General features: G+C 45.7%; 1 pseudogene across 1 annotated transcript; it reads right to left on the bottom strand.

Moving 5' to 3' along the window:
* Window positions 1-3,545: 3,545 nt before the first annotated feature.
* Window positions 3,546-11,533, bottom strand: LOC149328888 (uncharacterized; annotated as a pseudogene). The gene is made up of 2 exons (XR_016285505.1): window positions 11,186-11,533; window positions 3,546-4,685 (listed from the first exon to the last, which is right to left on the bottom strand). The product of XR_016285505.1 is annotated as an uncharacterized LOC149328888 (transcript).
* Between the last annotated feature and the right edge of the window lie 618 nt (window positions 11,534-12,151).

Here is a 12,151-nt window from a genome sequence, read left to right as displayed (position 1 = left end):
CCACAAAGTGATAAAGCGGCTTGCCGGCAGTTTTGAAGAATGAAGAAGCAAACACTACAAGCATTCGCGACAATATTGTTCACATTGATTCTTAAACATATAAACTTCAAATATACGCTTATAGTCGCTCGGAAAAGAGGCGAAGAGCCCAATGATTGAGGGAATTCGTTGGGTGCACTGAAAAATTCGAGACACCTTTGTGACATCTGCGCTGAGGAATTAAGAGCTGGCTAGTAATGAGGTGGATAGAGGTTTGAAGGCGTTCCGAGGGACAATTACCTAAGTGAGGAGTGCCCCTCCAACTAGTGTCAAGAAAAGTTAGAGGAAGCCCAAAAGCTGCGGCTTTTGGGAGAGTGCCTGAAATTGGAATGAAAAAATCGCTCTCGTACGTAGTAAAATGGCACGAGTGAGCCGTTCCACAGCGTTTACAATTTCTCGCGAAAAGTGTAATCTGTTCTTCAGCTAGCATAGCTAGACAACTTTCCCATGGTAGAAATAAGCAACCAATCACAGTGCATAGCGTCGGCCAAAACAAGACTCTTTAAGAAGTGGATATGATAAAAAAGCGCTGCAATTAAAACCAAAAGTTACAATAGCTGGAACTTTCTCGCGTCTATTTGTAGGGTAACAGGATCTGAGCTAGCGCTGGAAATGTCAATTTTAATCTGATAAAAGTAAATTATTCAGTACACACCGTTGGTACTGCCGTTGGCGACATTTCCTACTCAACGAAACGTAGCCATTGCCTCCGCACGCAGTCATGTGTGGAAATGGTTTTTGTAAACTGGACGCGTATTATTGAGGTACAAGCAGTCTAACTTCCAACTACTAACTTCCAGTTACAATACGTGCATCCATCCAGATTCTAGATGTGGCCATTCATGTCCCCAATAGAATAATATTGGCGTAGTAAACAAATTTTTTTATATCGTCAGTGAAACAAGTAACTACATACTCTCCTTCTTGAGCGCATTTGTCCCTGTACATAAATTAGCTACGCCTAGCGATGGACAAAGGTATGGAAACAGATGCTCCATGAGCCATGTATGACGGAAGCCAAAAGCCACCGAAAGCAAGGGGCATAAGGGATGTCTTTTTATGCGAAGCATATTACTCGCACAACCGAGCTCTTCCTTGCTGCGCCGTGCACGGCCGCGTAGCTACCACTTGACCTTCATCGACGCACCAGGTGATATGACGTCACAAGAGCTGTGAAAGCTGGGGCCTCGTGCGCTCGCTTGCGGACGCGCAGCCTCCGCCGGCGGCCTAACTCCCGCTCCTACCGCTAGGAGATACTGACGTCACGCAAAAGGCGACGCACTCGTTGAGTCAGTTGAGCAGCGAGATGTCGGCCAGGGAGAGGGCGGGTCGCCAGACCGCAAAGCGCAAGTTACAAAGAGCTACGGGAACGGGAAAAGAACGAGAAGTACGTCTTGCCAAGCGACGTGCACAGTATGCAGCTAGACGGCAGCGTTCGACAACCGATGCCGAGGTGAAGGATGAAGCTTTGAATACTTCTACTCGGTTCGAGCGGCGAAATGCTACCAAACGGAAAATGCGTGCTGAAGAAACTCCTGAACAGCGGGAACAGCGCCTTGTAAAGGAGCGTGCTTACCGGAAGAAGCAACGTGAGAAACGAATTACTTCACTGATCATCATAGTGTATTTATTTGTTTGAGAAAAATAAAGGAAGAAGCAGAGTAACACATGAGTTGTTCTTGTCTATGAAATTGCTAACCAGGTATAGCCAGGTAATGTCTTGTCTATGAATGGCTAACCAGGTATAGCGAGGTAATGTTTAATTTTTTAGGCTACTATATATGCTTCGCATCCTAGGCTTAACCATAAGCTAAGATAGGCCATTTTTTAATTTGTTGTTTTCATCAATGGTAGATTTATTGATTGATTGATTGATTGATTGATGATTGATTGATTGATTGATTGATTGATTGATTGATTGATTGATTGTGGAGTAGCAGGTCAGGGCCATGTTACCACCGGTCTACCTCTCCACCTTTCCCTCATTAAAATTCCTTTCTCTCTCTCTCTCAGAAGAAAAACAACCACATGCCACCGGCTGAATCCAAAACCACGACCTACGAATCTCACGTCAGGTGCTCTGCTGCAACGACTGCTTCCCATTCTTCTGATTTCGGGAATATTTATGTGTAGTGGAACTAAACCTTGTGTGTTCACCAGCGCCACCGTCATCCATAGCGGGAGACGTAGTACGTCCCTTATTATCGCAGTAAAGGCATTCGCCTCGTTTAACTGCCCATATCTCACGAATGATAGTTACCACGTCCCTTTAAACCTGTCCCCTCCGTTCTAGCTCATCCAGTGCATTGCACGGCACGATCTGCAACCACGGTGCTGTAGCCTATATTTCGTCAACTCCATGAGCTAATCTTTCAAATAATTCCACCCATGTTTCCACCACAGCTTCCAGTTAAACAGCGAAGCCTGGCGGAAGTTGCACGACGCTTTATGAGAAAAAAATAAAAAATTAACACGAAATGTTCGATCGGTTCCCTGATGCAATGCATTAGCGTTGTGTTTCATAACAGACAACAGCTCGAGACAATCGCTTGAATCTTCTTATGCAAGTTGATATATTTCTTAGCATTTTATTTTTCACCAAAAATTGCTGCCATGAAATCAGTTGTCTCTGCTCGGTCTTCTACCTTTTGTATTTGTTTTTGCGCCTTTAAGCCAAAATTGTTGCTCAGTAGGAGGTGAAACTAGAAGCGGTGTTTGGGGAATTTCAGAGAACGAAATGACCAGAAAAAAAAATCTCTGCCTCTCCCGTAACCGAGAGTAGAGTAAGCATGAAATGTTTACGGGCCTAATGTCATCTCGGTGGACACCCGAACCGCACCGTACAGGAAGGGAGGAACGCCACCACCCGTTCAGCGCGATGCCTTGCCATTTGAACGCAAGGTTTTTTGAGGAAAGGAAATGGCGCAGTAATTCTCTGTCATCTCGGTGGACACCCGAACCGCACCGTAATGGAAGGGAGGAACGCCACCACCCGTTCGGCGCGATGCCTTGCCCTTTGAACGCAGCGCTTCTCCCCCGGGCCCCTGTGCGCCTGCGCCGCTTTGCTTCGATGCGCGAAGCCCCTAAGAGATCACGTACGACAACGAAGTGTATCGTGGTATTTATGTGCTTTTTGCACGCGTTATTAGACATCGGAAATAATAATTCCGTGCATTATCAAACGCACAGCGATTGATATCTTGATAAACATTGAGAAGGCAATGGCAGCAGTTATTTTTTGTGACTCCTTTGGAGACCAACCGGCGCTTGCATGCCGGTCGCATAGGAGGGCTTAGAGAGTCTCGTTAAATCTCGTTAAGTCTCGTACGGTGCCCGGATGTTCTCGTTTCAGAGCCCGGATGAATGGAATTCAGTGCCCGGATGAGTGGATTTGAGTGCCCGGATGATGGCTCTCGGTCTCGGCGTGACGTCACCACACTGCCGACAACGGGGGCTAAAAGCATTTCATACTTAATAAGCCATGGAATGAACAAATAATCAAGGTGTTTCCAATAATAGTGTGTTTTTATTTCTTTGTATTTGTGCCACTCATTAGCCCTTTTTTACTCTTTGAAGAAGTAACTACGGACGAGAGTACAAAGTGCGCGCCAAATTTGTTATGTCTACCGGGCCATCTACCTTCGTAATTTGTTAACTTCCTGTTCATCGAAAAAGGTCTATTTATTGGCACCTAAAGCACACTAGTGAAACTATAGTTACTATAAGCATAAATATATCACGTTTATTGTATCCGCTGCCACTTTTTTTATATTCCTGATCACCTTCTCTCGGTCTCAAGGAAGAACCAATAGATAAGTATTACAACACTCTTCTAGCAGAAGATTCGAAAGTAAGCATCCAAGAAAAGTGATTCACATTTACAAAATAACACTATCCTTTTAGGTACATTGAAGAGTATATGATTTGTGTTGTGAGCTGGATAATATTGCTCTTCTCTTTCAGATGAAATGTCCTTTGCAGTGGCTAGGAAAAAATCTAAATTAGAACGCATCTCAGACCTGGGGAAAGACGGAGACGGGATAATCTCAGATCAATTTCTTCGAACAGGATATCATAACAGAGCTTTTGTGTACGTTCTGTCAGTCGGTGATTAGTTTCATATTCGTTGGAGTTAACCATCACCACAAATGCCTTTCTTAATGTTTTGATGGTTTCTTCAAGAACAGCTCTCAGGTCGTCTGGGTAAACCTCTTGATTAATGTGGATTTCGTTGCTTCTTTTAAGAGCATTCATTGCTCTTTCGGCGCCTTTCTTTATTTCTTCTAGTGCGTCTTCATCATGGGAGTTATGCATGAGACTACGCTGATGAGCTGCGCTGACCTGAGCTACACTTGTTCTTTGAGAAACGCACTCTTTTGACATCGTCTGCAAACCGTCCCTGATGTCCCATAGTGAAATCTTGATGAGGTCTTGTTCCCTCCCCAGAGTTGCATTGCCAGCCCCCGAATAGCTTTGAAGCAAAACTAGTTCACCGCACCGTGATTTCAGGTGTGCAACTAGGTCTCTTCGAAGAACATTGGCCGCACACTTCGGGCAGCGCGTGGAGTGGTGCGCACAGTTCGTATGGAAGTGCTTCAGTATCGTGGAAACGTCGTTGACTTCTTCTGTCTGTTCCAGCAACTGACCTGAAAAATGAAATAACACCACTTAATCAAGCTTAAATGGACTATCTGCTGCCTTAACAAGAAGATGCGGTATGAGTACATTCAACAGCACGAAATGTGCGGCTCTAATTGTGATATGAATCGCTTACCTGGAAACCATCATCATACATGATATATTCCAGCGCATTCAAGCTCCTTCGATATATCCGTCCCACGCGTTCAAAGCACTCATAAGAAACACGATTCGCCCAAAAACTTTCCTGACGAAAAGTTTTACACGCTTATAAATTACGTCACATTAGGCTCCTACTACCGTGCTCACGTTGACAAAATTAAAAATAAAAAGCACAATATCGAAAGGTCACCTCTTTCTCCGATGTACTTGTTGACTCCCCATTAAGTGCAGCAACTGCGGAAAACGTATATATGTATATCTAACTCAAAAAACGATGGGCGGGAAATATATGGCAATGAAACTAGCATACGTATCACACTTTTAAGAAGTGCGATCAGTCGATTATTGCCAACCAGCCAGCCAAATTGTTTTGCTCTATGTAGTGCTTTGCACAATAAATTCTACATTCTCTGATCTTACGATTTAAGTACAGCTCGTAGCAGGGCTCTCGTGGAGTAGGATGGCTCTCATGATGAATAAGACTGTCTAGAACACCAACGTTGAATGGAATAGTGTCTGCCGATCTCCTCAGACTGCAGGCAGTCTGGACCTTGAGATATGACCTGTCAGGAGACGGCGCCAGGGCGCCAAGGACAAGAAGGAGGGGCACAAAACGACAACTGCAGCCCGTGACATTCGACACTGCCGCAGGCCGGGGCAGCCCATACATCCTGTTTTCTTTCTTTCTCTTTCTTCCTTTCTTTCTTTCCTTCTTTCTTTCTTTCTTCCTTTCTTTCTTCCTTTCTTTCTTTCTTCCTTCCTTCCTTTCTTTCTTTCTTTCTTTCCTTCTTTCTTCATTTCCTTCTTTCTCTCTTTCTTTCTTTCTTTCTTTCCTTAAGACATTCCGTTACAGAAATGCCTTGGGGGACGCGACAAAAGGCAATAGACATGTCTGACGGGGCCGCGCCCCCCTTGGCTGCGGCGGAAACAACATAGCATAAGCACAATAGCATAAGCACATTTCATGCCCAGCGTACAGTCTTTGTCCAAAGTAACCAGGCTGCATGGTTTGCTTCTAGCTCTTAGAGTGGAGCCCTTACAGATCTCCTGAAGCTGAAATGGTCATTAAAGGTAAGGAGGGGGGGTCTTCTTACCTTCCAACACCTTTTGAGTTTTAGGAAAGCCGCAAGGGCTCCACTATACAAGCTAGAAGCAAACCATGCAGCCTGGTTACTTTTGGCAAAGACTGTACATTGATGCAGGGTGCCACTTTTTATCAGCCGAGACGAGAGGCGTTACCCAGAGTGGATGCGTTAACGCGTGTACGGTGAAGGTAACTCTGGACAGGCTACTCGCCGTCCCGGCCTTTAGGCGATCCATATTTCCGCGCCCACTCACCTCAAGTTCCAAAATGCCAGGGGGCAAAATTATATATTATATATTTGTTAATTAAAAAAGTGACATTACACAATGCTACCTGCAAGTGTTTGAGGACTTAAAACTTCAACACTAGTCGCTTATTCGAAAGTCGGCGATGCTCTCCCTCCTGAAGCAGAATTTCTATACTGAAAATCATCTTTCTGAGGATAAAAATGAAGCATCGGTGAAATTACATTCGCGTGGTAATAACGCTTTTGAAAAGCTGCCGCCTATCTTTCAATATGCCTACACTTAAATTTTCACGTTCTATTGGGGATAGAAGTGCCCAGGATGCGCATCCACTGGCTCAGATGCATAACTGAGTCACCAAAGTCCGCTAGTGGTTTAAGAATGGCGCGTTCATTTCTGTCGCTAAGCGGTGCTCGTCTGAAAGCTTCTGATCTAAATATATCGTTAGGACCTCAAGCCTTCACGACGTACGAGGTCCAGTCAGAGGTCCTGTGCCAGCTGCGAGTCACTTGAGAGCGAAACGTGAGGGAGCCAAGATTGTCTTTATCTTCCATACGCAGATAGCGCTTCAAAGTCTTCGCGTGCGTTACACTTCCCCATGCGTTGCCAAAGCACATAGGCAAGTTATGAGTCACGCAAGGGTGTCAAAGCTTCAACGGCGCCCCTTTCGAAAATTCAGTTCTCTTCTGTAACCAGTTGTGATGAGATGTTCAATCTCGTAGGTCACGTCACTGAGATGAATATTCACGAGCAAGGCCCTCCGTAGTGCGCGAACCGTTTTCGGTAAATCTCGCGCCGCCTGAGTGGTCGCCAACGTCAGACCACATCGCCCGGAGCGTAGGTGACGTGCCAAGGGCGCTCATCGTTACGTGCCCTAAAGCGTTCTTGCGAAGATATTGTCTGCAGGCGAGGAATACGCCGCGCTTCCTCGACAAGGCGGAGGGTCTCTGCTATGCAGGAGTCGTCATGGGCGGAAAAAGGCAAGATGGTTTCCAGAGTGCAGCGCGGTGGCCGAGCGTACAGAAGATCAAAAGGGCTATAACCCGCAGGCTCATGGGTCGCACTGTTGAAAGCCTAGGTGATAGCAGGCAGTATGTTATCCCAATTCTTCTGATCCGAGGACACATGCATCAAAAACACGTTGGTTGGAGGTCCTTCATGCGCTCAGTCAAGCTCTTCGTTTGTGGGTGATAATGCTTCGATTGCCGGAAAGTTGTGCACGGACCCAACAGCGCCTCCACGAGACCCGCAGTTGACTGAGGGCCTCTGTCACTCATAACTCGCTGTGGTTCATGGATTAAAATAACGTTGCGGAATAGAAACGGCGAAACATGGTATGCAGTGGGCGATGGGACGGCTACCGTAAGACGCAAGAGTGCCTCCAAGAGATCCGCAAATGACTGAGGGCCTCGGTCACTCATTTTAACTAGCTGTGGTTTCTGGAGTAGAATGACATTGCGGAATAGAAACAGCGAAACGTACGCAGTGTACGATCGGAGGGCTGCTGTTTAAGATAACGTGTAAGATGATCGCCACCGACGATGATCCAACAATTGTCATCGGAAGATTTCGGAAACAGACACATCATATCTATGCTGGCTTGTTCAAACGGAGTGCGGGGAGGCTTGATTACCGGCTGCAGGCAAACAAGTTAAAGCGGTCACATGGCATTTATGGCGCTTATACTTCGTACAACTGGTCACGTACCTTTCAGTCGTCTCTTTCAGTCGTGGCCAGTATAAACGTTCTTGTGCACGGCGGTGTGTTCAAATATACCTGGCATAACCACATGTGGGGTCCTCGTACAGGACGCGTAAATCCGACGGGAAAAGGCTGTGTGGAACCACGAGTAGGAATCGTGCGGCCACAGGGGGTTACTTCTTTATCCACAGGAGACTGTTGCATACAGAAAAATGGCCAGTATCCCCATGGTCATGTATGGTGGTGAAGAGGGGCTTAACACCCATATCCTTTTGGTGTGCAGTTTGAAAGAACTGAATGTCCGGGAATCCGGTAGCGAGGAGTAAAATTTAATTCTTAAAATTGTTGCCGCCCCGCTCAGTGTTGGCAAATGGAAGCCGCGGAAGACAGTCGGCGTCGGCGTGTCCTCGATCACTTTTGTACAAAAACGTGACGGTGGACACTTGGAGCCGAAGGCCGCAGCGCTCGAGACGGCAACAGGGATCACTAAGGTTGAACAGCCAGCAGAGAGAGTGGTGGTCAATTAAGATAATAAGCCTTCATGGTGGACGCGGTCCGGTCAGAGGTGCTGAGGTGCTGTGGCAATGCATGTTTGTGTGTGTGAAAAATATTTAATGAACATAATAAATTCAGGTTTTTGGGCGGGCCTCAGTCCATGAGTTCACTGGCTTCTGCCGCCGCTATTGGGCTCACTAGGCATAGCTCTTCGGGGTGTGAGCTGAACAGCGCCGCTTCCCAGTCCTCAGTTCTTGGGCCATTGATTCTCTCATTATCAGGATTGTTCTGGCTTGCTCATACTACTTGATTAAGTTAGCAACTTCGCCGCAGAAGGGGTAACCTGCGAGCCACTTTCAGAGCCCAGCTCTAGAAAGCGGAGATCATGCGTCTCTTTCGTACACACAGAACGTTTAAACGTCTTCTCCGTCCTTACAGTATGTAAAACCGACAATTTAGGTAATAACATACACTGAGGAGGTTTGTATCCAAATTTTGAGATTGATGAACAGTAACTGCAAGCTGCTTTCAGGCTTCTGATGTTTATTTGGAAGGAAAAGTCAAATTCGTTCCTGAGTAAACTGATTTTGACAAAAAAAACATTATTATCGCGGCGCTCGATTTTAATTTATGCATTGAAGAATATAAAGGACGCCATGATCACTGCTTGAAGGAGGTGGCGATGAAGCCCCGCCTTAGGTGTCTGTGGGGAAAAACTGAGTCGACGCCAACCTCGTTTGCTCGCAGAAACTTGCGGTGTTGCCAAAACCAGCATTTATTTAACTTTCTTAAAAGCTTCCAGCTTGCACACCTTCACTTCTCGGTGGCATTCTTCTTTTCCATTAAAACAAGGTAATACAGGCCGACCTTAAATTGTCTTCAGCGCCCTTTAAGTTCAACGCATTTATTTTATTCAGTAACGCTGCAGCCCAATACACTGGCACAACCAGAAGGTGCTTTTCAGCAAACAAAAAAGAAATCACAGAGCAGCGTAAATAATTTTACATTAAATGAACATAATACACAGAATGAAGCACAGATCACACTTCAACGTAGCTGGAGGTTACAACAATAATTTTGCAATGCTGCTACGAAATCGTTTGAATAATTAGGAGTCAAACGAGTCATTGAGACTCGATCTAAAAAGCGACCAATAAATCCTAGTCTTTTCGTCAAAGAAAATAAATGAAAATGAGCGAAGCGTCATGCACACAGAAGCGACAGCTGTATTCAAATTCTTGCACACCTGTCGGCTTGCTGGCTTGACACAGCTTACGAGATCTCAGAGCGTAAGAACCACGGCCTTCAACACGGAGCGGCTAGTGTATGCGATAACCTCCTCCAGACTGTCAGTTTTCTGCATGAGGAGTGCGCCTAGGCCCACGCTGCTTGCGGCATTGAATTTCAGTCTCCGTGGTTTCATCAAACTGGGCGGGGATCAGTGGGGACTGTAAACGATGCTGAAGTTCCTTGAAGGCTTCCACTTGCAGCGCTTCCCATTTAAATGGTTTGGTTTGGTTTATTGGGGTTTAACGTCCCAAAGCAACTGAGGCTATGGGACGCCTTAGTGATGGGACGCCGTAGGATAGCAGGTCAGCACCTCCACCACATGTCACGTAGTGGTGACTGCAGTCCGGTGAGCAGAGAACAGCGAGAATTGCTTCCATACGAAACTTTATTTGGGCTGACTTGCGCCCAACTCAAAAGAACCCAATTACTCGGCCGCGGCATAGCAACTGGATGGCTCGGCGGTCGTCAAACAGAATACCCGCCGCTCTCGGGCGTATTGAATTTAAAGAGTATAGCGAACTTTCAAGGTATAGCGTTTAAAGTCACTAGAACATTCTGGAACAACGTAGAAGCGGTTCCACCTGGATGCGAACAATGAGATAAATTTGTTCGCTTCTTGAATCACGAAGTGATAAAGCGGCTTGCCGGAAGTTTTTAAGAATGAACAAGCAAACACTACAAGCATTCGCGGCAATATTGTTCACATTGATTCTTAAACATATAAACTTCCAATATACTCTTATAGTCGCTCGGAAAAGAGGCAAAGAGCCCAATGATTGAGGGAATTCGTTGGGTGCACTGAAAAATTCGAGGCACCTTTGTGACATTTGCGCTGAGGAATTAAGAGCTGGCTAGTAATGAGGTGGATAGAGGTTTGAAGGCGTTCCGAGGGATGATCACCTAAGTGAGGAGGGCCCCTCCTACTAGTGTCAAGAAAAGTTAGAGGAAGCCCAAAAGCTGCGGCTTTTGGGAGAGTGCCTGAAGTTGGAATGAAAAAATCGCTCTCGTACGTAGTAAAATAGCCCGAGTGAGCCGTTCCACAGCGTTTACAATTTCTCGCGAAAAGTGTAGTCTGTTTTTCAGCTAGCATAGCTAGACAACTTTCCCATGGTAGCAATAAGCAACCAATCACAGTGCATGGCGTCGGCCTAAACAAGACTCTTTAAGAAGTGGATATGATAAAAAAGCGCTGCAATTAAAACCAAAAGTTACAATAGCTGGAACTTTTTCGCGTCTATTTGTAGGGTAACAGGATCTGAGCTAGCGCTGGAAATGTCAATTTTAATCTGACAAAAGCAAATTATTCAGTACACACCGTTGGTACTGCCGTTGGTGACATTTCCTACTCAACGAAACGTAGCCATTGCCTCCGCACGCAGTCATGTGTGGAAATGGTTTTTGTTAACTGTGGACGCGTATTCTTGAGGTACAAGCAGTCTAACTTCTATGCAATGTTTCTCCGCCAGGTGTGCTATGCAACTTAGCTCCTGTGGTGTCTTAATGACAATGTCTTGCATTGCGAGTTGTTTACCTGCTTTCCGATGATCTTTTCTGGAGAGAGAGTTCGGCACTCCACTTCATCCTCCGGGCATGCTTGACCGTCCAACACGCAAACTTCTCCTCTCGCCTTGCATTCAGTGTAGCACGGCTCGCAGAGGACGTGGCAACACGGTAGAAAGTACGTCGTCTTGGGCACGTACCTGCATACGCTGCAGATCCTGTTTTCAGGCACAGGCTCGACAAATCTCAGTGGCCTAAAGTCGATTTCCTTCGAGAATCCAACGAGCACGTACGATGCATCACGCTTGGACATGGTGCGTGTATGATGTACGCAGAACTCTGAGCTTTTACCGATAACACGATAAAACAGCAGGTCCCTACCCGCCCATCGCTCTTGACGGGCAGTGATAACAGCCGCCGGCAACAGGTCCGCTGGCATATCAGCCGTTGGCTTTGACCTGGCGCCTTGTTATCAGGAACGGCTGTTTTCTTCCTTTGAACAGAGTGGAAAAAAGCGCTAATTTATGACAGTTTCGATTCATGACGAGACTAGATAAAAGTCTAGAGACCTTCTGTTGAAGAAAAAATATTTTTCTCCAAATATAATTGTTCGAGATGTAAATAAATGCCATAAGCTAAGTATTTTTATAAAACATTCGACAGCAAAAATTAATCTCGCTACTAGACAAGTACTGAGGTGCCCTGTCATACAGCTAAAATATAAACTGTAGATGACACCATTTTGGTTCAGAACAAAAGCGCTTCACGGGAAAAAAAATTTAAGACTTTTAGCAGTGTTTTTGAAATTTTGTAAAAGCACTGTTTGCGTTAAAGTTGAGAACTGCCCTTACATTGTGCATACGGGATGGAAACGCGAAAACGGGTGATAGTCGGTTTGTGCCGGACCTTGATCGACCTTATATGATTCTTATATGCTCATTTACCAACTCGCCCAATTATCCATCATACTACACTGCATTGTTGTTTTCTTGTTGCG

Source organism: Amblyomma mixtum, chromosome 9 (genome assembly GCF_055824585.1).
Source record: "Amblyomma mixtum isolate Tamu chromosome 9, ASM5582458v1, whole genome shotgun sequence".
Taxonomy (NCBI): domain Eukaryota; kingdom Metazoa; phylum Arthropoda; class Arachnida; order Ixodida; family Ixodidae; genus Amblyomma; species Amblyomma mixtum.
The sequence above is the reverse complement of the archived record's forward strand: the minus strand, read 5'-3'. Positions and strand labels throughout refer to the sequence as shown.